Here is a 10,589-nt window from a genome sequence, read left to right on the forward strand (position 1 = left end):
GCAAAATGGCTTTCTCTTTTAAATACTTATATAAATGCCAACTTGGTTATTATGAAAATCCTTCATGGAAATGAGGACTGTGAAAAAGTCATCTTCTTCATGTCTCATTTCTCCCTATTTTATAGATTTCTTTAGTCTCAGCACTTACAGAATGATCATTTCAGCATGTAACTAAATTCTGCTTTCTCAAAGAAGTCTAATTTTTTTAGTTAAAAAAAATTTAAGTTTATTTAGAGAGGGAGGAAGTGGATGCGAGCGGGGGAAGGGCAGAGACGGAGAGAGAGAGAATCCCAAGCAGGGTCTGCACTGTCAGTGCAGAGCCCGACATAGGCCTCGAACTCACAAACCATGAGATCCTGACCTGAGCTGAAACCAAGAGTCGGACGCTTAATTGAATGAGCCACACAGGTGCCCCTCCACTTTTTTTTTTTAATCCAAGTTAGTTAACATATAGTGTAATGATGGTTTCAGGAGGAGAATTTAGTGATTCATCACTTATATACAACACCCAGGCTCATCCCAACAACTGAGCTCCTTGACACCCATCACCCATTCAGCCCATGCCCCCCGGACGGGCCCCCTCCCCCCACAGCAACCCTCAGTTTGTTCTCTACAGTTAAGAGTCTCTTATGGTTTGCCTCCCTATTTTTATCTTATTTTTCTTTCCTTTCCCCCGTGTACTAAGTTCTGCTTTCTTAAAGAACTCCACTTTTGTCTCCTCAAATGAAGTCCATGTTATCCTCCCTACTTCCCACTAATACTAATATGGGATTGTAACTACATTCCCTGCCCCCCAAGGTTCTTTCTATGCTTGAGGTACAGAGAGCATTTAAAACAGACCCTGGACAGACATTTTAGTAGATGATTGTATAATAAGGAAAATTATATATCTGGTCAGAAATTCAGTGGAAACGCCATGTGTTTAAGTCTGATGCCTGCTGTTACTTCATGTGGCTCTCATGGAAGGTAAAGGTGGAGTGAGCTTTGGGGAGAAGTGGGTCGCCTGGTCGCCGCCCCTAGCCCCATCCTTTCCTTCCATTCCACACCCCATGCTGTTGCTGCTCTGGTCCAAACTTCTCATTCTGCATTTGAGAAAACTGAAGGCCACAAGCTGAGACTCAGATTTATCAAACATTCACTACGTGCAGACACATGCTGGGGGAAATGCTCAGTTTCCCGGTGTTACGGAGAAGGAAGCTGAAATTCAGGGAGATGAAGTGAAATTCCTGAGGTCCCACATCAGATGGCCGAGTGGGGATTTGAGGCTGATGACAGTCCAGCCCTCATTCTAGTCTCTCCTGGGAGTGTGGGTCAAATGACTCAGTGATGGAAGAAAATACAACCCCGCTCCCAGTTTCTTAAAGGGCTCGCATACACTAAGTAGATGGTAAGCACTTGTAAACAGAAGTAAGTAAAGACGTTTAATGGGACCAAATCATGCACATGATGCTGTCATCTGTGTCTGAGAGGATGATTCTGAGGATTTCTGACTTACAGGCATGCGTGTACGTGTGCCTAAATGGGTCACACCTGCCATTAGGGGCCCTGCAAAGTGCTAGGGTGGCAAATTCCTGAGTTTTTGTTTGTTTGCTTGTTCTACTTTCTGTTCGTCTAATTAACTCTTACAGGGCAACTGTCTGTCAAGGGTGCAATTTCAGTAATTTGACTTTCTCTAAAGATACTTTAGCCTTTTTTTTTTTTTTTTATTACAAAGAAGGCACACTCCTTTTGCTCCATTAAATCTCTGAATTTAGGCAGGGTATTAAAAAAAACAACCCTCTAGGCTTCTCCACACCAGTGGGCTGTGACTTTTCTACATCTGCCTTTGTTTTCGGGCTCACCTCCCCAGAACCACTGCTTAGCCCAGTACTAGAGCACCAGGAAACACTTAGCTTTGAAAAGAGAAAGCGTCAATGGAGACTGAACTAACTGAAGGGCAGGAGGGATCAGGCCTCAGGCAGTGATCATCTGAAGCTGGACCTCTGCCTCGGTTACAGTGTGTCACTGAAGCTTTCACTATGTCCACTTCTAGAACATTTGGCTTCCTTCACCAAAACCAAGTCCCAGTGAGGATATAAAACCTGTCCTGTCAAGTTCAAAAGAGAATGCAGATAAATTGGACTTTGTAAACTAAATCTTGACTGTCTAGCCAATAAACTCTGTTTTATGATTCTTTTTAAAAACGACTGCAGCAGTAAATGCATCTTGTCACATGGTAGATGGACAGCAAACCACAATTCAAACCCAGGTCAACTTGACTTTAAAACGGGAGCTCTCTCAATTTCCCCACAATGCCTAGCAGAGGCTGGGAAACACAACAGGCAAAGGAATTGCTTTGAAGTCTTTTAGTCAAAGAGTACAGGGCTTGGGGGTGGAGACAAGGGTTCCCACCCTCATTTTGCCTGGGACTTGCCGAGTATTTTTGAACAAGTTGCTTTCTCTCCCCAGCCTCGGTTTTCTTATCCATAAAGCCAGGTGTGTGGATCAGTGAGGCCCCTTTCCAGGTCATGATTCTGTAAACTACAGGTATTTTCAGAGCCTTAGTTTAGTTGCTTAAGAAATGGGCTTAAAAAATTATTTGGAAAAAATAAAAATCTTTTATCATTCAAAGAATCCCAAGGAAAAGGTTGTAAAATTACATAATTTGAAGTATAAAGTGTGGTTTGTTGCCACTGGAACCAACATAGGGGTTCAATGCGATAAGAAAACCAGGTAAGGGAGGGAATATTTTTATGAGGCATTTTTAAGTTTCCATGAAATAATTACTTCAAAATCACCAATTTAAACTTTCAAGCATCTTTCTGAGTGTGGCACGGTGTATATGAAAAAAAAAAAAAACCCCTCAAAAAAACCCCAAGCAAAAATCTATTGATTAATAATTTCCTTCAAAGCCCAATTAATTACAAAACCTGCAGAGTGCTTCACTGGTAGGTCAGAAGACTGAGTTTGGAGTTAGGAGACCTCAGTTTAAGTTTTGACTGACATTACAACCTCTCACTGTCCTGAACTATGAAAGGGACATAATAATCCTGTCTCTACAGATGTCCCAGGGAAGATCTAATAAACTGAAGAACTACTTTATATGAAGAACTGTTTCATTAGAACTAACTCCCTTTCAAAAAAATTCTTTCACGAGATACAGGAAATTGACAAGGGCATTCAGATTTGGAACTCGGTTTGAACTGCTTCTTAGCAAAAGTTGAAACACTGCTACAATTCAAAGGAATGGGAGGGGCGCCTCAGTAGCTCAGTCCATTGAGCGTCTGACTCTTGATTTCGGCTACGGTCATGATCCCAGGGTCGTGGGATTGAGCCTGGAGTCTGCTTAAGATTCGCTTGCTCTCTCCCTCTGCCCCTCTCCCCTGCTCTCGCTCTAAAAGAAAAAGAAAATTAAAAACACAATAAAATTCTCTAAGGAATGGTAGACGCAGCCTGAAAGCAAGCAAACAGAAAATCCAAACTATCATTCATTACCGCCAAAAAGTATATTCTTTTTCAGCAGTAAAGAATGCAAAGGGAACATCCCAGCCTAAAGGTTGGGAAACAGTTCAGAACTTGGCCGTCCAGAACCATCTTCACTTCCTATTTTTTTCTTTCCTCAGAATCCAGCAGCAGGTTGGCATCAAGTCTTGAGGGATGTGCTTTGCTTCTCAGACTACTGTACTTACGAATCATCTGGGGATCTTGTTAAAATGCAGATTCTGATTCAACAGATCTTTAAGTAGAATCTAGCCTGCATTTCTAACCATCTCCCAGGTGACCGCTATGCTGCTGGTCCATGGACACCACCTTGAGTAGCAAAGCTATTGGCTTAGTGGGAAAAAAAAATGGTGGATGGTTGTTTTTGGAGACATGAAGACACGGGTTCGAATGTCATCTTTATCAGGTCTTAGCTGTGTGATCTTGGGTGAATAACTTTATCTGTATAGTGGGATTAGTATCTATTCTATCAGTGATTGGAGGATCCTTTGAGATATTAATAAACAGACACAGTTCTTTTCAAATTAGTCTTTCCCTTGGCTCTCCTAAGCTCATTATCTTGTCCCCCATCACTCTTCTCTGATGAACCAGTTGGCTTATTTCTCTTTACTCTGAATCTTATTGTTTAAGTAGCTTGTGTGCACATGCACACACACCATACATTCTTTGAGGGCATGATCATATCTGATTTTATTTCTTTTAGTACAGAAATCAAGAAAAAGCATTCTTAAAGTTAAATTTTGTTCATACAAAATTCCGAGTTGTACAGTAATACTATTGTTTCCTGCTGCATCATGTAGGGGCAGGGAGGCAAAGCTGTATTTTTTTTGTGGTTACAAAAATGTGCTTTGGGTCAGATCTGAATGCCAGCTGCACTTCCTGCCTAACTCAGACTGACATGCCTGGGGTCCGGTGTCTTCACCTGTAAAATAGATTTCTGCCTTAAACTCAAATGTTGTTGGGAGAATTAACTTGGTTAAGTTATGCAAAATGCTTAGCTAATGTGACTGATTACAAAAATGACCCCATTTCCCCACGCCTCCCAGAATCCTTCCAGTTTTCTAAGGCGACCCTGAAGCTCCTCCCATTGAAAGGCAGAGTCTACTTCTCCACCCTTTGAATCTGGGCTGGCCTCTTCACTGGCTTTTAACGGGGACTGGAGGAGGCGGCGCCTGGGTGGCTCAGTCAGGAGCTTCTGACTTTGGCTCAGGTCAAGATTCTCAGGGTTCGGTTTGGGGGTTCAAGTCCCACGTCAGGCTCTGTGCTGACATGTGCAGAGCCTGCTCCGGAATCTCTCTCACTGACTCTCCCTCCCTCCCTGACTGTCTCTTAAAATAAATAAATAAAGTTAAAAAAAAATAAAGGGGACTGGAGAAGTAACTAGGCCTCCTCTTACAATCATGCTGAGCCAACATGTGATCAAGCCCAACGACTCATTAGAGCTGTGCAGCCCAGCTACTCCCCAGTTGCTTTAGCTAATGGTCAGCCAATATTCAAGGGCAGGGTTGCCTTGGTGACCACACAGTAGCCATAAGGGAGCCTGGACAAGACCAGTGGATTCACCAGGTCCAAACTGCTGGTCCACAAAGTCATAAACTAAACAGTAGTCATTTTAAGCCATTACATTTTGGGGTGGCTTGTTACGCAGCAATGGATAATTAATAGTCTACAGAAGTAATTTCTCCATATGTAATGGTTGGGGAAGAAGGTACTTAACAGAAGATGAATTTCCCATAGCACCAAAATTTGTACTTTTTGGCCAATAGTAGTAGTAGGAAGGTGACCAGGCTGGGAATTGGGATGCTCAGATTGTAGTCCCAGCAGCTTTTCCACTGGACAGCCATATGACCTGAGGCACATCATTTAACCTCTTTAAGCCTCAGTTTCCTCAACTGTAAATTAAGGTACTTAGAACCAATAATTTTTAAGGTTCTTTTCTGGTTCTAAAAAGGTCTGAGGGTGCATTTTTCCAGAATGCCATACTCATTTCCTTGCTACGAGATAGTTCTGAACTCAATTTTTCTTGTCTTGTAGACTCGGAATGTAATCACAGACAACCTTGATGGTATCGGCTTTGCTGTTTACAGCAGTTGGTTGTGACATTTCACACTTATCGTAATAGCGTTGTGCTGAATCTGTGAGGTGGGCCTCCTTGCCGTGGACCAGGAGGCCACACGGCCAAGCTCGTTAGGAGTCTAAAGAGAAATAATGCCATGTACGTTCTGGTGGCAATCTAAGTATGTGGCTCTTGACGATTCTTCATGGGTACAGGAAGACTTCTTTAATTCATTTCTCGGTTGCACTAGTCTGGAGGACTGATGCTGTTGGCTATCTGACCACCGAAGAAGGGGGATAATGCTTCAAAGCCATGAAGTACAGATCCAATCTTCATCACACATAAATGACCCAAGGTATGTACTCAATTATCAAATGGAAGGAAGATTTAACACCCAAATCAGAAGAAATGTCAAAACTCTTGGGTGTAGAGGCCGACTATGGGCCTAAGAAACACGTGAATCATAAATGCACCCAAATACATGTTGTATGACAAAGCTATGCATGTAGCAGAGGCCAAGGAGACCTCCTCCCAAGTACGGGGCTCCACCCGCGTACTGCTCGCGTATGCTCGGACACCGTGCTTCTGCAAATGCAACAGAGCCTCCTCTGCAGACACAGCGGCCAAATTAAAACAAAACAAAACAAAACAAAAAAAGGCTGTTCTACTGTCCACTTCTACAACTGCCATGCGATCAAGTTAGGGTGTTTGTTTGTTTGTTTACTTATTTTTGAGAGAGAGTGATCGTGTGTGGGCTTTGTGCTGAGCACCGAGGGTCTGATCCGGGACTCGAACTCACAAACTGTGAAATCATGACCTGAACGGAAGTCAGACACTTAACCCATTGAGCCAACCCAGCTGCCTCTCAAGTCAGGGTATTTTTATTCCCAGAAGGAGTTAAGCTAAATCAGAGTGCATACACTACAAGGGCAATAGTCTATTCTAACTTAGCCTTCAGATCTACATATACAAGTGTACACGAAGAAGCACTGGGTTGTGGAAAGTGTGAAATCTATTTGGCTCATTCTTTATCAAAACCTTTCTCCGTGATGGAAACACATGATGTGCAGCTGGAGAGTAGCAGTAGTCAGTAGGGAAAACACCGCAATGAAACACGGCTCACAGCTACCTGCCTGGAACAAATGCAGTTTGAAATGACATGGAAATGAACGTTAGAGACGAGTCATCCAGTATTTTCTCTGACTTAATAGCCTAAATACCTTTGTCCTGCTACGTATCTTTATTTTTTTTTTAATTTTTTTTTCAACGTTTATTTATTTTTGGGACAGAGAGAGACAGAGCATGAACGGGGGAGGGGCAGAGAGAGAGACAGACACAGAATCAGAAACAGGCTCCAGGCTCTGAGCCATCAGCCCAGAGCCTGACACGGGGCTCGAACTCCCGGACCGCGAGATCGTGACCTAGCTGAAGTCGGACGCTTAACCGACTGCGCCACCCAGGCGCCCCTGTCCTGCTACGTATCTTTAGAATCAATTCACCTCTCACTCTTCTCGGGTGGATTTTTATAGCAGCTACCTTGCTGATATCTTTCCCATTTCATTCTTCTTCTTATAGCCAGAGAGAACTTTCTAAAACACAGATCTGCTTAAAATCCTTCAGTGGCTTCTCTGAAGGCTGTAAGATCCCCTAAGGCTAGGACTGTGTCCCGGGCACTTTGCTCAGTGTAGTGCCTGATATCTCTAGGTTTACAAGCGTGCTGTCTCCAAGGTCGAGGAAAGGTTTCATTTAATTTTAGAGAGCCACGTGTACACAGAATAGAACAGAATTTGCTGCTCACGGTAAAATTTGAGACATACCCCTTTTCTTTTTTATTTAAGAAGTTTTAATGTTTATTAATTGTTGAGAGAGAGAGAGAGAGAGACACAGCACGAGTGGGGGAGGGGCCAAGAGTGAGGGAGACACAGAATCCAAAGTAGGCTCTAGGCTCTGAGCTGTCAGCACAGAGACTGACTTGGGGCTTGAACTCACAAGCTGCAAGATCATGACCTGAGCTGAAGTTGGACCCTCAACTGACTGAGCCGCCCAGGTGCTCCTTCCTTTTGTCTTTTAATATTCACTGTAGCTCAGGATCATCCTTTCTAAGATGCTTGATGACACTGATTCCGTATTTTGAGGTTTTTTTTGTTTTGTTTTGTTTTTGAGAGAGAGAGAAAGAGGGAGTACAAGCCTGGGAAGGGGAAGGAGGGGGAGAGAGAGAGAGAGAGAAGGAACCAACCCCAAGCTGGCTCCACACCCATTGGGGAGCCTAATGGGGGGCTACATCCCAGGATTCTGGGATCATGACCTGACTGCAACTCAAATCAAGAGTCAGACACTCAACTGAATAAGCCACCAGGTGTCCCTTCAGTTCTATTAAGTATCTACTTCAGGACACACATTCATCTGATGGCTATGTTGTGTTTGAGGATAGGGTTATTTTGATGATATATAGTCCTTCTGAAGATTCCAATTTCTGTGGGATCAGAATATTCTCAGGTGAAAAAGGTGAGAAGATAACAGATTTCACTGTCACGTTATTCTCTTAAAACACCACTCAGGTGGTAAACACACTAAGAAAGGCTACACCTCGGTGACCCATCTCACCCGCAGACAGGTGAAGACTGAGATCTACCCTCCCCTAGCAGAGGCTACCCCGTCTTCTAACTTGTCTAGATAGAAAGTCTACCTGCAAACCAGATAATGACAAAAAAGGGGGGCGGGGCAGGCAGCAGCTAGGTACATTTAACGAAGATCCCAAAAGAGCCCAAGATTCAGGATTTTTGGAAACATTGTTAAACTAGGGGAATTTGCAAGTCCTGGTGAAGAAACCCAGGTACTGGGAGGTTGGTATTCAATTACTGTCTTTGGAAACGGGAGTCTGTTCCAAGAAGCACAGCGAGTGCGCTTTTGCACCAAAGGCAGGGCAGTTCCAGGAGCACTGACAGCAGTACCTGCTCCGCCCTTGGGCTGGACTCAATTCTGGCCAGAACTCAGCTAGGTTGTGTTTCCAGGCTTAGAGAGATGGTAGGTGGGAAGTCAGGGGGATCATTCCAGCTTCAGGCTATGGAACATATTTAGTTGACATGCAAGTTTTTGTTTTTGTTATTTTTAAATGTTTATTTATTTTGAAAGGACGGGGGAGGAGAGAGAGAGGGAGAGAGAGAGAATCCCAAGCAGGCTCCACACTCAGCACAGAGCTGGATGCAGAGCTCAATCTCACAACTGTGAGAGCATGACCTAAGCTGAAATCAAGAATCAGACGCTTAACCCACTGAGCCACCCAGGCCCCCCTGTTCTAAATCCAAATATGCAAAAGCTCTTAGAACACAGCTAAGATTGGTCATATTTATCTTTAGATGTTATTGGATATCGAAATCTTCAGAACCATTAAGGACCAGCCGTGGGGCCAGATGCCACTAGACATGCACTCATCACATACTTGCTGAACAGAAAGAACAGTACCAGGATGGATAGAGTGAGCAGAGAAGAGACATAAACCCAACCCCGCCTTCCCGTATTCATGTCTGCTCCATTCCTGTTCTGTGATCAAGGCAGCTTCTTGTAACTGATTCTTTACACGTTAGGAAAATACAAATAACCCCAGAATTATACTGACCCTTTAGAGCTTCAAAAACACTGTTTCAATGACCTGCCTTACGAATGCTGGGGTATTCTAGAGACACTGCTGTTTAGCCTCAGAACCTTTAACATGTCTCCTAAAAAGAGTATTAACTGGAGGATTAGATGTGGGAATAAGTGGAATTTTGTGTGTGTGTGTGTGTGTGTGTGTGTGTGTGTGTGAGAGAGAGAGAGAGAGAGAGAGAGAGAGAGAGAGAATAAATAGAATTTATTGTGTTTAAAAGCAGCGATCCCTTTCCATTTCTTTCTAGTTCAACTCTCAAAGGTTTCTCATCTTTTCTACAGCAATTACCATAACAGCTTGGGTACAACCACTCAGGACTTTCCTAAGCCAGGGTGAGAAGCGACGTAATTCTCTCACAGTGACAGGCAGATAATTAAAACACCTTCTTTAATGATCTGAACCACCTCATGGAACACTGACTTCTTCCAAATCTACTGGGCAGAAGTCTACACCACAGTGGAAAATAAAATGTACTAAGTTACTGAGGAGAAAATAAAATGGACTAAGGAGAGTTTTTGTTTTGTTTTTAAGGTTAATTACAGTCCTGGAGGGACTGTAAAAAATAAAGTCCCACTGATTTTGAAATTTGTCTTCTATCACTGAAAAAACTTATTCAGTGGTGGTTTGTGAAAATCTCACCTCATCAGGGCTGCCAAGGTCAAGTGAGACCCAAGCCATCGCCCTGGGAGATGCCTGCCTAATTATTAAATATTCAGCAAACAGTTTGTGACCATTTAACAGTTTGCACCTGGCACGCTCTTACAGCGTGCGGCTTCCTAGAGCTGCACCCTCCCCGCTCCACCCCTTCTCACCGCCGCCCAGGGCGCCAGCACCCCAACCGGAGCAAATCCTGGGACCCAAGGACGTTTCAAAGAAACAGCGGCGGCCAACACTCCATTTCCGTTTTATTCGAAACGCTCCGATGCTTAAAAATGGGGGAAGGGGACACTTAGAAATAAGGGGAAAATCGCTTGCAGTTTTTCCAACTCAAGTTCTCAGGCGCCGTAGAAAGTTCATTAATTAGGGATTTAAAAACAAAAGTGTTTCATACACCGCCGAGATGCCAAGCTTTCCAAACTGTCCTGGTCTTTAGTTTGGGGACTTTTTCAAGTCCCGCCGGCTCCGGCTCCCACCCCCTCCCCCTCCCCTCCCCGACCCCCGGGGCTGGATTTCGCCTCCCTCCCCGTGCCTTTGTTGAATTCCGTGACTTTTCCGAAGTAATCGAACTGAGCATTGCCTCACCCCATTTTTTTTTTTTCCACCCTGGCAGAAGGAAGTAAAGAAATAAAAACGACCTGCGAGAGAAGTCGGGGAAATAATGCCCCCAAGCCGAGGTCGGCAGGAGGCAAGCCCGCGGCGGGGCCCGACACGCGGGGCGGGGGACCGTCCCTACCTGGGGCCGGGCTGCGG

This window comes from Herpailurus yagouaroundi, unplaced genomic scaffold, assembly GCF_014898765.1.
Source record: "Herpailurus yagouaroundi ecotype Mexico unplaced genomic scaffold, PumYag 28, whole genome shotgun sequence".
NCBI classification, from domain to species: Eukaryota; Metazoa; Chordata; class Mammalia; order Carnivora; family Felidae; genus Herpailurus; species Herpailurus yagouaroundi.